The sequence below is a fragment of the Salmo trutta genome, chromosome 15, assembly GCF_901001165.1.
Source record: "Salmo trutta chromosome 15, fSalTru1.1, whole genome shotgun sequence".
In the NCBI taxonomy this organism is placed as follows: Eukaryota; Metazoa; Chordata; class Actinopteri; order Salmoniformes; family Salmonidae; genus Salmo; species Salmo trutta.
The window spans coordinates 27,732,047-27,745,730 of NC_042971.1; the positions used below are offsets into that span (position 1 = coordinate 27,732,047).

General features: G+C 41.3%; 1 protein-coding gene across 12 annotated transcripts in view; it reads left to right on the forward strand.

Annotated features, from left to right (window-relative positions):
- The window catches only part of ncam1a (neural cell adhesion molecule 1a), a 294,012-nt gene that overhangs the window by 92,909 nt on the left and 187,419 nt on the right, over positions 1-13,684 (forward strand). The window lies entirely within an intron of this gene.

A 13,684-nucleotide genomic window follows, 5' to 3' on the forward strand; every position in this document is an offset into this window, starting at 1 on the left:
CTTCTGCAAAGTGCATATTAATTTAATTAAACAACAGCTGCCCAAGGTTATAATATTACCAAGTAGCAAATGAACAGGCTGGGGGAAAGTGGGAATCCTCTCCTCTAATCCTCAATCACAATGAATTTATGGCACGCAGGGACTGCCACATTAGTCTTAAAAGCAACGGTCTGATATTTAAAGCAGTAAATTTCCTTTTAACTTGTATATATTTTTACCTAGTAACGGTGCTGGATGTTGCGTGCATGGCTCTTTCCTGGGGTGGAGGATAAATTAGAAACGCTGTCTGAAGTCCGTATAAGGCTACAGAAGGAGAAACAACCTTATTGAAACAACTTTTATTTATTTCCAGGCCTGTCCCGCAGCCATATGAAAGCCAATGAGACGATGACGCACCTCTAATCCGGCCCAATGGGCATTAATAAAGTATAGTGAAAGTCAACGAACTTTTCCAGGGCGTAAGTCTTCATAGAGGATGTTTCAAATTTCTAGTTTTATTAGTCGTATGTTCAGGATACACATGGTATACACTGTCCAACGAAAGGCTTACTTGCAGGTTCCTTCTCGACAATGCAACAACAATAACAAATAATAAAGATAACAATACGACATAAAGTAGAAAATAATAAACATTTTAGCATAAGTATAGTACAAGAAGGCACAATTTATAGTAAAATGTTTACACATATTTGGGGGAAGGAGGGATTGGGGGACAAGTGTTTTAAATTGGGCAGTATTAGCAATAGTAAATGTGTGTGTAGCATAAATGTACAAGTGCACTTTATTAGGTACCCCACTACGTTCATGAAAATGGTTCGCTCCTACAGATAGTAAGTCATGTAGCCGTGGCTTGCTTTATAAAGCAGGCAGACAGGCATCGAGGCATTCAGTTACTGTTTGATTTAATGTTAGAAAACGAGTGACCTAAGCCAGGCTCACCGGTTCCAGTATCTCAGAAATGGCCGGCCTCCTGGGCTCCTACGGTTTACAGAGAATGGTACGACAAACAAAAAGCATCCAGTCAGCGGCAGTCCTGTAGGAGAAAACAGCTCGTTGATGAGAGGTCGAGGGAGAATGGCAAGAATCGTGCAAGATAACAGGCAGGCAACAAACAGGTAAATAACGTCTTAGTACAACAGTGGTATGCAGAATGGCATCTCGGAACGCACAACTCGCCGGTCCTTGTCATGGTTGCAGCAGTTTTCTACAGCCTGTTGTGTGAGCATGATACAGTATCATTAGGGCTGTGACAATTATGGCATTTTTGTTAACAATTAATTGTCATGCAAATGGCTGTGGTTATTTTTATAATTGTCATTTTTGTAAAAACATTGTTGGGGCTTGTAATGTATCATAATGCATATTTGAAAACTAGCTACGGCACACCTAATAAATACAACACAGCCCTGGTGAGACCAATGTCTCAAAAACAGTTTTGAAAATGAAGCTTCTCCTCCCAACCGTGCCATTCTGCTCATAAAATTATTAACTTTAACCACTTCATGTAAAAATGAAAAACTGCTATTGGGTAAATATATATCTATCTATCTATCTATCTATCTATCTATCTAGTGGTTCTAAGGCACTGTATCGCAGTGCTAGAGGTGTTGCTACAGATCCGGGTACAATACCGGGCTGTGTCGCAGCTGGCCGCGACCAGGAGACCCATGAGGTGGGGCACAATTGGCCCAACGTTGTCCGGGTTAGGGGAGGGTTTGGCCGGCCGGGATTTCCTTGTCCCATCGCGCTCTAGCGACTCCTTGTGGCAGGCCGGGCACTAACTGGACGGTGTCTCCTCCGACACATTGGTGCGACTGGCTTCCAGGTTAAGCGAGCAGTGTGTCAAGAAGCAGTGCGGCTATGCTGGGTTGTGCTTCGGAGAACGCATGGCTCTCGACCTTCACCTCTCCCGAGTCCGTACAGGAGTTGCAGTGTTTTAACTACCTATTACGAAATTGGGGAGAAAATGGGGTAAAAAGTACACAAAAAATGTTTTTACATTTAAAAAATGAGTCTATCAAGACGATTATGACGAGTGTTGTTTTAAGTTCACGGTTTTTGTCCATTATTGTCAGTTATATGATGATACGATAATTATGCCAGCCCTAGATATCATGCTATCAACATGTCAGTCATCATTGTATGGTTGTGATTGTGTTGTCTCTCTATCTGCGTTGAGTGAACTATCATCTGTCAACACCATTTCCACTACATTTGCTATCAAAGGCCTTTATTGTATTGGATACACTACAGGATAGTACATGGATAAGTCATCATACTTGCAGTTGGATGATTGAAGCTGACTTACTGTAGATGTGAAGTGATTCTAAGGCCCTCTTATTCCAAACAGGTGTATCTGACACTGACACCCCCAGGGGACACAGGAAATTGCATAAAATACGTACAGATAAAAGTAAAAGTGCGAGAGTTGAGATATCGAAAGTCAATAATGTAACTCAGTGGCAGAAAAATGCAATTTGTTATGGGACTATATGCTTACGTTTCAACCCCTGAAAGATCTACTGAAATGTATAGTGTAGCCTATTACATGTATTGTAATCGTAGGCCCACATTTGAATCTAGTCTCTCACTTGTAAACGTTGAGAGACAATCCAAATAAACATGTTTGTTCTAGAGCACGGACAAAATGGAGAACATGGTATTATTGTGGCCATTCGAAGATATGTACGTATGCTATCAAAAAGAAGGAAAGACGTGTGTGTGTGTGTGTGTGTGTGTGTGTGTGTGTGTGTGTGTGTGTGTGTGTGTGTGTGTGTGTGTGTGTGTGTGTGTGTGTGTGTGATCAGCTGTATGTAATGTGGTGAATAGTCTGTTAGAGTAGTTCAATCTGATTATGGAGACGCCATCGGTTCATCCATAAACTCCAGAGAATGGGAAGAATGGCAGGGGGACGGGGATCATTAAAATATCTCTGTAGTGAATGAACCACAAGTCTCTTTTCCGAGGCAGTGTGCTGCTGGAAATTAATGTTGGCATTTGCTGACAATGGAAAAATCGTCTCCTAATGTCGGCTAGATGGGGCTGACCTGGGAAAAGAGGTTTGCAATTGGGATTCAGCAGTGCCAGCAGTGACAACACACACGCTGCTCATCGCCAAATAGCACATAATTGTCTCTCTCCCCCATTATTCCCTGTTGTCAATTAAATTTGTCAAAGTTTGTCGCTGAAACATGCAAAAACGGTGGTGTGCACTTCCTTCCAACGTCGCTTTTTGAAATATATGTGGATTGGTGTGAAAACAGTACGTGCTCTACCCCCTCCGATCCGTCTCGTATTTCAGCAGAGACGTACTTGGGGTCGAGACGCCACACAGCTAATACCGCCATCTGTTAAAATACAGTTCCTGGATTTTTTTTGTTTTCTCCCTCCAGACTTCTGTTGCTCTAATACCCGTATATAAAAAGCAGATGCGCTTAATTAGAAACAAACGTGCAAGATTTAGGGAGGTTGGGAGCCGTAATCCAACGGGCTGAGAGAACCTAATCCTGAGACAAAGAATGCCTTTTATCAGCCAGGCATAAGTACGGGGGGATAATGTATTCTGTTTGTTTATGTTTGCTGTCCGTCTGTTGAGAACGAAGTGAAGGCCCCTCTTCTGTTTTGTGGGCTCCCCGGCTCCATTTACTTTTCCCCGACTCCATTTACCCCAAGCAGGATGGCCTTTGTTTCCTTACAGCAAGATCCACATGGAGCCTATGTGAGGTATGCTGTTAATCGCCACAACTGGAGGGCACAGAGCTTTCAATCTCTCTCTTTTCTTCACTCTGTTTCGGAGGGATTCTATATTAATATGCTTCTGCCAAAAAAAACGAAGCACAAAATATCAGAAATAAAATCAGAGTTTCTAAACCCAGAGGTGCAACATCGCGAGACTTCCAGGAGTGCTTGCGAAACAGATCAAACAGACCATGCCGGGGTTTGGGAAGTCAATGAGAGAAGTGAAATATTCTTCCTTAGTTGTTATTTCTCGAAATCTTAAGGCTCAACCTAGATGTCTTAAGTAGTTGAACATGTTACAGTTCTAACCTCGGGAAAGTGACAAACTGACATGTTTTCATTTTCATCAAAAACAACTATGTCGAAGTGTCTTTGATTTAACGGCCTGCACATGTGCAGTTCGGCGCGAGACGACTGTTAGACCCGATGATGTGTTTCTACGCATGAGATTATCTAGCCAACATCACCATGACATTGCCATGACAAGTGTAATCAGGGATTTCAATTGGAGAAGCAGTTTTAGCCTATCTTCATACTGCACTGTCTTTGATAGCAAAGACAAAGTATAAAATACATTAATGGGAAGAGTTTGAAGGAGAAAGAGTAGGCTTATGGCTAGTGCGACTAGGAGAAAGAGTAGTTCTATGGCTAGTGCGACTATGAGATGCTGATGAAATTGACAACCATTAGGAAAATAGAAATGACTTGCAACCCGTCACCTACATAATGATTAAACGTTGATCAATCTTAGTGAAGCAGGTGGTCAATGCTAACCCCACATTTTTATTTGAGTGAGTACACTCTGGAAACCGGCTGAGATTTATTCTGTCTTGCACAGTACATATGGTTAATTCACTGCTGTATTAGGCCATATATTTACCCTACAATTGAAGGTTATGAATGAGCTTCTATACTGAACAAAACTATAAACGCAACATGCAACAATTTCCACGATTTTACTGAGTTACAGTTCATAAATTCCTTAGGCCCTAATCTATGGATTTTACATGACTGGGCAAGGGTACAGCCATGGTTGGGCTTGGGAGGGCATAGGCCCACTCATTGGGAGCCAGACCAAGCCAATCAGATTGAGTTTTTTTCCCACAAAAGGGCTTTATTACAAACAGTTATCAGCTGTCCAGGTGTCTGGTATCAGATGATCCCACTGGTAAAGCAGCCAGATGTGGAGGTCCTGGGCTGGCGTGGTTACATGCGGTCTGCGGTTGTGAGGCTGGTTGTAGGTACTGCCAAATTCTCTAAAAATGACTTTGGAGGTAGAGAAATGAACATTCAATTCTCTGGCAACAGTTCTGGTGGACATTCCTACAGTCAGCATGCCAATCACACACTCCCTAAAAACTTGAGACAGCTGTGGCATTGTGTTGTGTGACAAAACTACACATTTTAGAGTGGCCATTTATTGTCCCCAGCACAAGGTGCACCTGTGTAATGATCATGCTGTTTAAATCAGCTTATTGATACACTTGTCAGGTGGATGAATTATCTTGGCAAAGAAGAAATACTCAGTAACGGGGTTGTAAACAAATTTGTGCAAACAATTGCGAGAAATAAGCTTTTTGTGCATATGGAACACACACACACACACACACACACACATATATATACTTTAAACCACCTATGCTCCATTGAGACCCTTCTTTCAAAGTCACATTAGATCTCTTCATCTAGACATGGTAGCCAAAATAATGGGCAACTGGGCATTTTTATAGACGACCCTAAGCATGATGACATGTTAATTGCTTAATTAACTCTAGAACCACACGTGTGTGGAAGCGCCTGATTTCAATATACTTTGTATCCCTCATTTACTCAAGCGTTTCATTTATTTATGCAGTTACCTTATGCAGTTACCAGTTCTCCTGCACAATAATGCACCTCCTCTGGCCTTTCAGCTACTTTTAAGCTCTTGGTGAGTTGCAGGAAAACTTGTTGGTCACTTATTTAGATATATATCTTTTTTTTACTGTTAGCCTATTTGAGACAGAAGCAACCTTGCTTTTGCATGCTGAATGTAAAATACCGCATAGTCCAAATTAACTATCAGGAAAAGTTTGAAATGAGAGAGATCACAATGGTGTGATCACATTGCTGGTGATGATGAAGGCATACATTGTTGCACTGACAAGATGCACAGGACAGGCAGAGATCAGTATGGCCTACTATGAAAAATAAGATCCAAAAGAGGTTACAGCCATTAGAAAAATAGAAATTACCTGCAAACCACTTGCGCAATGAGCATTAAAGGCCATCTTAAATCAACATTCCAAAATGTTTCTGTCCAGTCAGTGATGTAATAATGTGAACAAAAAAAACATGGTGATTTACAGTTAGCTGGCTTTCTAGAATCTAGTTTTTCTGTTCCCCTTTAACTGCCCCGTTGGCAGAGAAGAACCTGACATTGAAAAACAAGTATTGGAATGTCTACAGAAAGTTAAGTGTGAAATCTGTCATCGATCCAAGAATCTTTGGGCTTATGAATATTCAACAAACCTATGTGATAATGTTTCTTGAGCTTCCCAGCATTAATCGGCTGTTAATGGTTTCCAAGATCCTAGTAATTAGGTATTTCACTTGGCATGGCTCATTTTAGATTATACCCCACTTTTTCCAGTATGCCATCAATGCACATTTTAAGTTTGCACCCACAACAGAGAGTAAGGAACGCTATAGGCTTCAAATAACTCAAGGCCTTTAGATCCTAGTCATAACACTGTCAGAATCATTACACATCTGAACCAAAGGAAATTAGTTTTGACCGGTAGAGTGCTTATGTTTTATTTTTCTGCCATTGGCCAAGACATTGAGGAGATGCAGGAAGGAAACTTTGAAGCCTGAAACATGGCAGCCATGATAGTACGTTACACCACAAAAATTCCATAACTGTATTCAAGACTGAGTAATTAGCTTAAATAAACTTCTTAACACTAACAATTCTACTCTAGCTCTAAGACCTGTGTTGTATTCAAGTGTAGGCTATGCAGTGTGAGGATGTGATTCATGTGTCAGTGAAGCCACAAAAGCTGTATTTGTGACTCGTTTTAGGAAACTAGGCGTAAATTGCGCATCACTACTTCACAGGAGAGGAATTTGAACGTAAACATGTATTTTTTATCAAAATGTGTTTTTGGGCATGTGCCTTAATAACAAACGTGTATGCCATCCTATAAATACAAATACAATTGTTAAATTACGGGCCTAGTTGGTTTAGCCACGGAAAAAGTCGGGAACCTTCCCACTAGCCATGATTGGCTGAGGTAATGGATAGGCTGGACATGCCGAGAGATGAGTTTGGATTGGTCTGCCATGTAGCACACTTCTGTCTGTAACATGAGCTGCTCAGTGTAGGTAATCCTAAAATATCACAAAGAACTGCAAAAGTGTTGCTAATGCTCTTCACATTCTGGAGGACCCAGTTTCGAAATCAGTGGAATGCCCGGTGGAAGCAGAGTATGATAGCAAAGGAGATAAATATGCAGAGGGAGTAGAAGATAACACACAGAAGGCTGTTGTATAAAACACCTGTCTCCGGATTACATCTTCAAACTAAGGAAAACTATGGCATCCATGACAGAGCGGGAGAAGCATTCATCCATGTATACGGGTAAGAGAGTCTAGCTAGCTATTATAAGATATTATACGTTTCTAATTTTGTCAAGTCATTTTCATTGCAAGTTAAAGTCTACTGTTAGCTAGCTAGCTACATGTTTGATCTGTATAGTAATATTATTCTTATCTTAGAGCCATTTGCATTCCAAGTTATAGCCTAATGTTAGCTAGCTAGCTAACATTGGACCTAGTTGGTTAGCTTTAGCTACCTGCAGATTCATTCAGTGTAGTATTGTTACGAGTTGGGATTATGGTTCATTGCAAGTAACCAATCCACTATACCATTTACACCTCCTGTGCATGTGACAAATAAACTTACATTTTATTTGATATAGTGTGTTTACCAGGATGGCAATGTGAAGAACATTAGGATATAATGTTAGGCCAACGAGACAGTGTCCAAATTCTAAAATTCTCAGATAGAATGCCCTGCTTTTATTTTGTCACATTAACCACTGTAAGCTATTTTCTGTAATTAGCTCACCATTAACTTGTAAATAATTATATTTTTGTGAGTTCATTTTTCTGTAATAATGAATACAATATGATATGGTCATTATTTGAACAGGCTAGCCAGCTAATTTAACGTTAGCTAGCAATGAACCAAAACATTGTTTAGGATGTCACTTTTAGTTGCCTGGTTTGCTAGATTAACACATACTAAATTCATTTTTAAACAGATTGGTTTATTGGTGTTAAAATACACCAGTTATGCTATTATGGACCACCTTGCTGCTGATGTCATGCAGCCTGTTTTCTTTGTGTTCATACTTTATCATAATGACAACGACAAGTTTGATGTCGGACGACAATAGAATGTTCATGATGCCACTGCTACAACTGTGACTCGTTTCAGGAAACTAGGCATATGTCGTGCATCACTACTTCAGAGGAGAGCCATTTGAACGTAAACTTTTTTAATAAAAAAAAGCATGTGAACTTTCATGTGCCTTAAAAACAAACGTGAATGCAATTGTTAAATTACAAGCATCGTTGGTTTAGCCACAGAAAGCACCAGCAACCTTCCGGCTAGCCATGATTGGCTGGGATAATGAGTGGGGTGGGCATGCCGAGAGATGAGTTCGGATTGGTCTGCCATGTAGCACGCGTCTGTCTATTTAAGCTGTTCAGTATGTGTAGGTAATCCTGTCTAATGCTGCTTTTATTTTATATCGGGTAGTAGAACTGCGTAAGTGTTGCTCTCCACTTTCTGGAGGACCGAGTTTTAAAATCAGTGGAATTAGAGTATGATAGCTAAGGAGATGGAGAAAACACTTGTCTCCGGATTACGTCTTCAAACTAAGGGCAAACATGGCATCTGTGACAGAGGGAAAATCGTCCATGTATACAGGTAACATAGTCTAGCTAGCTACATTTTCAGATATTACACGTTTCTAATTTGGTCAGAAAGTTATTTTAATTTCAAGTTAAAGTGTACTGTTAGCTAGCTAGCTAATGTTGTGTGTATGATCTGTGTAGTAATATTATTCGTATCTCAGAGCTATTTGCTTTGCTAGTTGTTAGCTAGCTAACATAGAACCTGGTTGGTTATCTACCTGCAGATTCATGCAAGGTAGTAATGTCATGAGTTGGGATTATGGTTCATTATTTAGTTAGCTAGCTCCATGTCTTAACAAAAGACTCCTCTATGCAAGTATCCATTTAAATAGAATGTTCATGGTGTCACTGCGACATGACAGCTGTTGATAGACGTAGCTGGTAAATTCACTCTGGCCGTCTACTCTGATTTCAGAGCACTCTCGTCTGAGTGTGCCAGAGCGCAGAATAACTGATGAATTTACGAACGCTCAACACACGTTGAATATGGTTGGTATCAGTAAACGTTGCCAAAAAAAGCATAATTCAATTGTTGCCAGCAACACAGTTGCAGTCACCAATGCTCTGGATAACATAAAAACAGCCTATCCAGCTTTGCTAGGGTGAGTAAAATGGTCAGTGAGCTGTTCTCTCATTTGTGTCTGGAATTAGCTAGCAAGCTAGCCAATGTTAGCCAGTTAGCTTGGGTTCATGACTGCTGTTAGCACAGAAAGCTCGGATCAACCCTTAAAGAGATGGGTGGGGATAAGGTTTAAGAGTGTGTGAACGATGCTGAATGTGTGTAGACAAAGAAGAGCTCTCCAGTAGGTGTACCAAAACATTCAAAGGCTATTTTCTCAAAGTGGGGTTACAAGTTTATCAAATTTCTAGCAGAATTTCTGTCTCATTGTTCCTCAACTGTAGTGTATGATATACCAGACTTTTTCCAATAAAAAAAAAATACACCGTTTCAAATTTTGCTACATAATATTGAGTCGGTCGGTCACATTTAGGCTTTGTCTTTTTTGATACACAAAAAAGCCTGATGTGGAGTTTAATCTGATTTTGAAAGATGGCCTGAAAACACCTCATGCCATCAGGATCCCCCTATGCTCAGTTTTGCAGTGTGGGCTTTTCCAGTCAGAGAGCACGAGTGAGCGCTTTTTGGAAATCTGAGCAGGCCAAATGGTGACCAAAGCTGGGAGAATGCTGAGCCAACGGCAGTGCCCTCATCCTTCAGCAATGTGAAACTACATGAGCCAAAGCTGTCAGGCCTTGCTCTATAAAGAGTCATTAGAATCAGAAAGTCTAACTATTTACAAAGGTTGAATGGGAGTGAAGCTCCTATAGGAAATGGTCTCATCACAGAAATGCTTGTACAAGGCTTGCCTTAGTTCAGCTAAAAATTGGAAGCAGATTCAGACCACTTGAGCTAGTTGTCAACATCAGACATCAGGCTTTGCCATTTGGAGAAGGCTCCACACAGCTGTTGCAGATGGACACTGCTTTTGGCTGACATCTCACTTATCCCCATGTATGCCTGCCCATCCTATATAGTTTCCAGTGCATTTGGAGGGAAAAAGATTCCAGTCATTTTACCAGCCAACATTTGGTGGTTTGGAATCTGAGTCAACTAATTTGTGTTCCCTGACTTATGTAATCAATGTGAAATGACTTGTGTCATCGGCTTGTAAAAAAAAGACTGTCTGGAAGACTGCCGTTTTGTTGAAGCCGGCAGTAAAGATAAGTGTTGTCACTCCTGTTCCTCATCACTGTTGGGCCTCTTTATTGGGCTTTAAAATCTGATATGCCAACAACGGAGGATGTTTACCGTACTCTGACAAGACTTTGGGGCTGTGAAATAGTGCATTGCGAGTTGTTTTCCAATTAGTTTTTGCATTCATTTATTTATAAACCTCATTTGCAATTCAAATGAGGCCTGGTGCACAATCAAGCTATAGTCAGAGCCAAAGCCAGCAGACTGACTTTGAAAACTCTTCTGTTTTATTGTATTTTTTTTTACATAAATATGCCCACCACACACTCCCATAACAAGATACGTGTTGTGCTTCATTTTTCAGCCGCTCGTCCAACAATGGACGAGGCAGTGTTTGAATCCAGACATATTGCCTGCTCACCAGAGGTTGTAACATCTGGCCCTTGACTATGTTCCCCCAGCCCCACTTCGTTGTGATGGCAGTACACTGCATTTAAACTGTAATGGCTTCCTCCTTCATTTGGCAAAATGTCTCTCTCTATCACCCCTAGTGTTAGCCTCTGCAATAGCTCGAAGCTAACGGCTAGCTCATTCAATTAACGGTGATGAGTTAAGAGAGAGAGATGTCAGTGAATGAATATTTATCTTGGGATGCAGGTGTGGGGAGGTGATATTCTAGAAGGAAAACAATAAGCTTTTGATTCATTGGTGCAAGTTTCTTCTTCAAGATTCTTCAAGTATTATAACCAGTCTGCGTTCTTAGGACCGCCCTCCTAGTTTCTTGAGCTATCAGGTGAATCTTAGGACAGCTCGCTGTTCTCGTTCCAGGCACCAACAAAAAGCAATGAGTGAGATGGTCCAAGAGGACCCAGAGGAAGTGATGACCATGGAAGTGTTTGGCACTGTTCTGTGGTGAATAAAAGGCCCCAGCTGAGAAGGGGGACTGACTCTGTTTCGTCCCAGGCAGAAGTGAAGGGCAATATTTGTCTTTCATGCCAGGGAGGCTCAGCAGGGGTGTGACAGAAAGGTGGAGGGAGGGAGCATTTGGGGGATAAGAAAGGAGGAGGGGAAGAAAGACACTTCACTGATTCACACAGGCGATGGTTGTATTTGTCTGGAGACTTCCTCTTGCAACCTCCCTTCACAAAGAGAGCTAGCATCTCAACATGTTTTCATCTATTGATTTCTCAGATTTGAGCATCTTGTCAGGTAAAAGTGTACACCTAAAACAATGCAGGGGTGATACCTCCATGTCAAGATACTCCACTCTTTGACTCGATAAGGAAGGCAACGTGAGTATAAAATGCTCAGCTCATTGATTTGTTCGAGCACCTTTCCCTAATTTTCACCGGGAATAATTAGCTCTGTTGCCATGGCCGCGTCGCGAGGCCCTAACGGTTTGTAACCGAAGCAGCACAATGACATCAGCTCCGGTGTCCCCGAGGGCTTGGTGGTCCAATGAAAGGTCTTTGTTTTACCAGTTCATTAGTGCAGTGGGCGGCACTCTGGGTCCCTGAAGGACTTCCACGGTTGCTTTTGTGACTACGGAAAAAGTGGATTTGAGACTACCTGCTGCCATACTTCAGTAAGGGTCTGAGCTCCAATAACAAGGTGACCAGGGAAGTATGAACAATGTAAAGGAGAGCCGCACACTCTAGGAGCTCAGATGCAATAATTTAATAACCTAATAACCAACGTTTCGACAGACAAGCTGTCTTCATCAGGGTATAATGACAAACACTGCGGGTTGACTAGTTTGTATAGTGTGAAAGGACACACACAGGTGTCTGTAATCATTAACATTGGTTAATTCCCAGAAAGGATAGCATACGTGTCACGTCCTGACCAGTAATAGGGGTTTGTTATTGTAGTTTGGTCAGGACGTGGCAGAGGGTATTTGTTTATGTGGTTCAGGGTGGTGGTTTGTTTAGTAGGGTATTTGATTTATGTATTCCGGGGTTTTTTGGGCACTGTTCTATGTTAGTGTATTTCTATGTTCTGTCTAGTCTTTTGTATTTCTATGTTTTGTTAATTGGGGTTGGACTCTCAATTGGAGGCAGGTGTTTTCTAGTTGCCTCTGATTGAGAGTCCTATATATAGGTATGTGTTTGTTGAGTACTTTGTGGGAGATTGTTCTGTGTATTAGTCTTGTGCCTTACCAGCCTGTGAATAGCGGTTGTGTTTTTTTGTGTACGTGTTTATTTGGGTTCTCCTTCTTGTCCGATTATAATAAAGAAGATGAGTGCACATTTCCCCGCTGCATTTTGGTCTAAATCCGACGACAGCCGTTACAATACGATCCTTCAAACACCCCCAAACAGGGAAACAGATCCCAATCAAAGGTGTTATCACATGCTCCACTAAGGCAGTTATTTATCTTATAACTTGTCCTTGTGGTAAAAATTATGTGGGTAAAACAAAGCGCGAATTAAAAGTACGAATCTCTGAGCATCGTAGCACCCTTAGGTGCAAAAACTCGACTTACCCAGTTGTGACCCACTTTTTGGAAGCAAACCACTCGATTTCGTCCCTACGTTACATCGGCATCGAACATGTCACCCTCCCTAGGAGAGGGGGTGACCTCAACAATTTATTGTTAAAACAAGAAGCTGCCTGGATCTTTAATTTAAAGACTCTTGCTCCCTTCGGTCTCAACGTAGACTTTGATCTGAAGCCATTCTTGTGATTACTGTGATTTTCCTATTGTAAATGTTTGTAGGCCTACAGTATGTAGCCAAATTGTATCTATGATCGTATGCTATCCTTTCATGTTTTTGGTATGCTATTTTTATACCTGAGAATTAACCAATGATATCAGGCCCCACCCGGCCATTATTACAGACACCTGTGTGTGTGTGTCCTTTGACACTATATAAACTAGTCACCCTGCAGTGTTTGTCATTATACCCTGATGAAGACAGCTTGTCTGTCGAAACGCAGGTTATTAGGTTATTAAATTATTGCATCTGAGCTCCTAGAGTGTGTTCTACTCCACTAGCCAGCACCTCGCCTAAATAGGTGTGCGTTTCTTTCATCTCTAGATTAGCCAGGGAAGTATGGCCACTCCTTGATTGTCAGTCAAAAGAAGTGTTTATGCTGTGAAAAACATATGTTGCATTCGTGCTGTAGAGATGGTCTTTCACCGGTGCATTACACAACGTTTCATAAATAGTCCCTGGTGGCGCTGACGTGATTTGTTGCTCAATGTGTATGTCACATCTTCCACAGCTCATGAATCTCTCCACCAATTATCTGCCAGAGTATTTATAGACACTCCAGCTATTT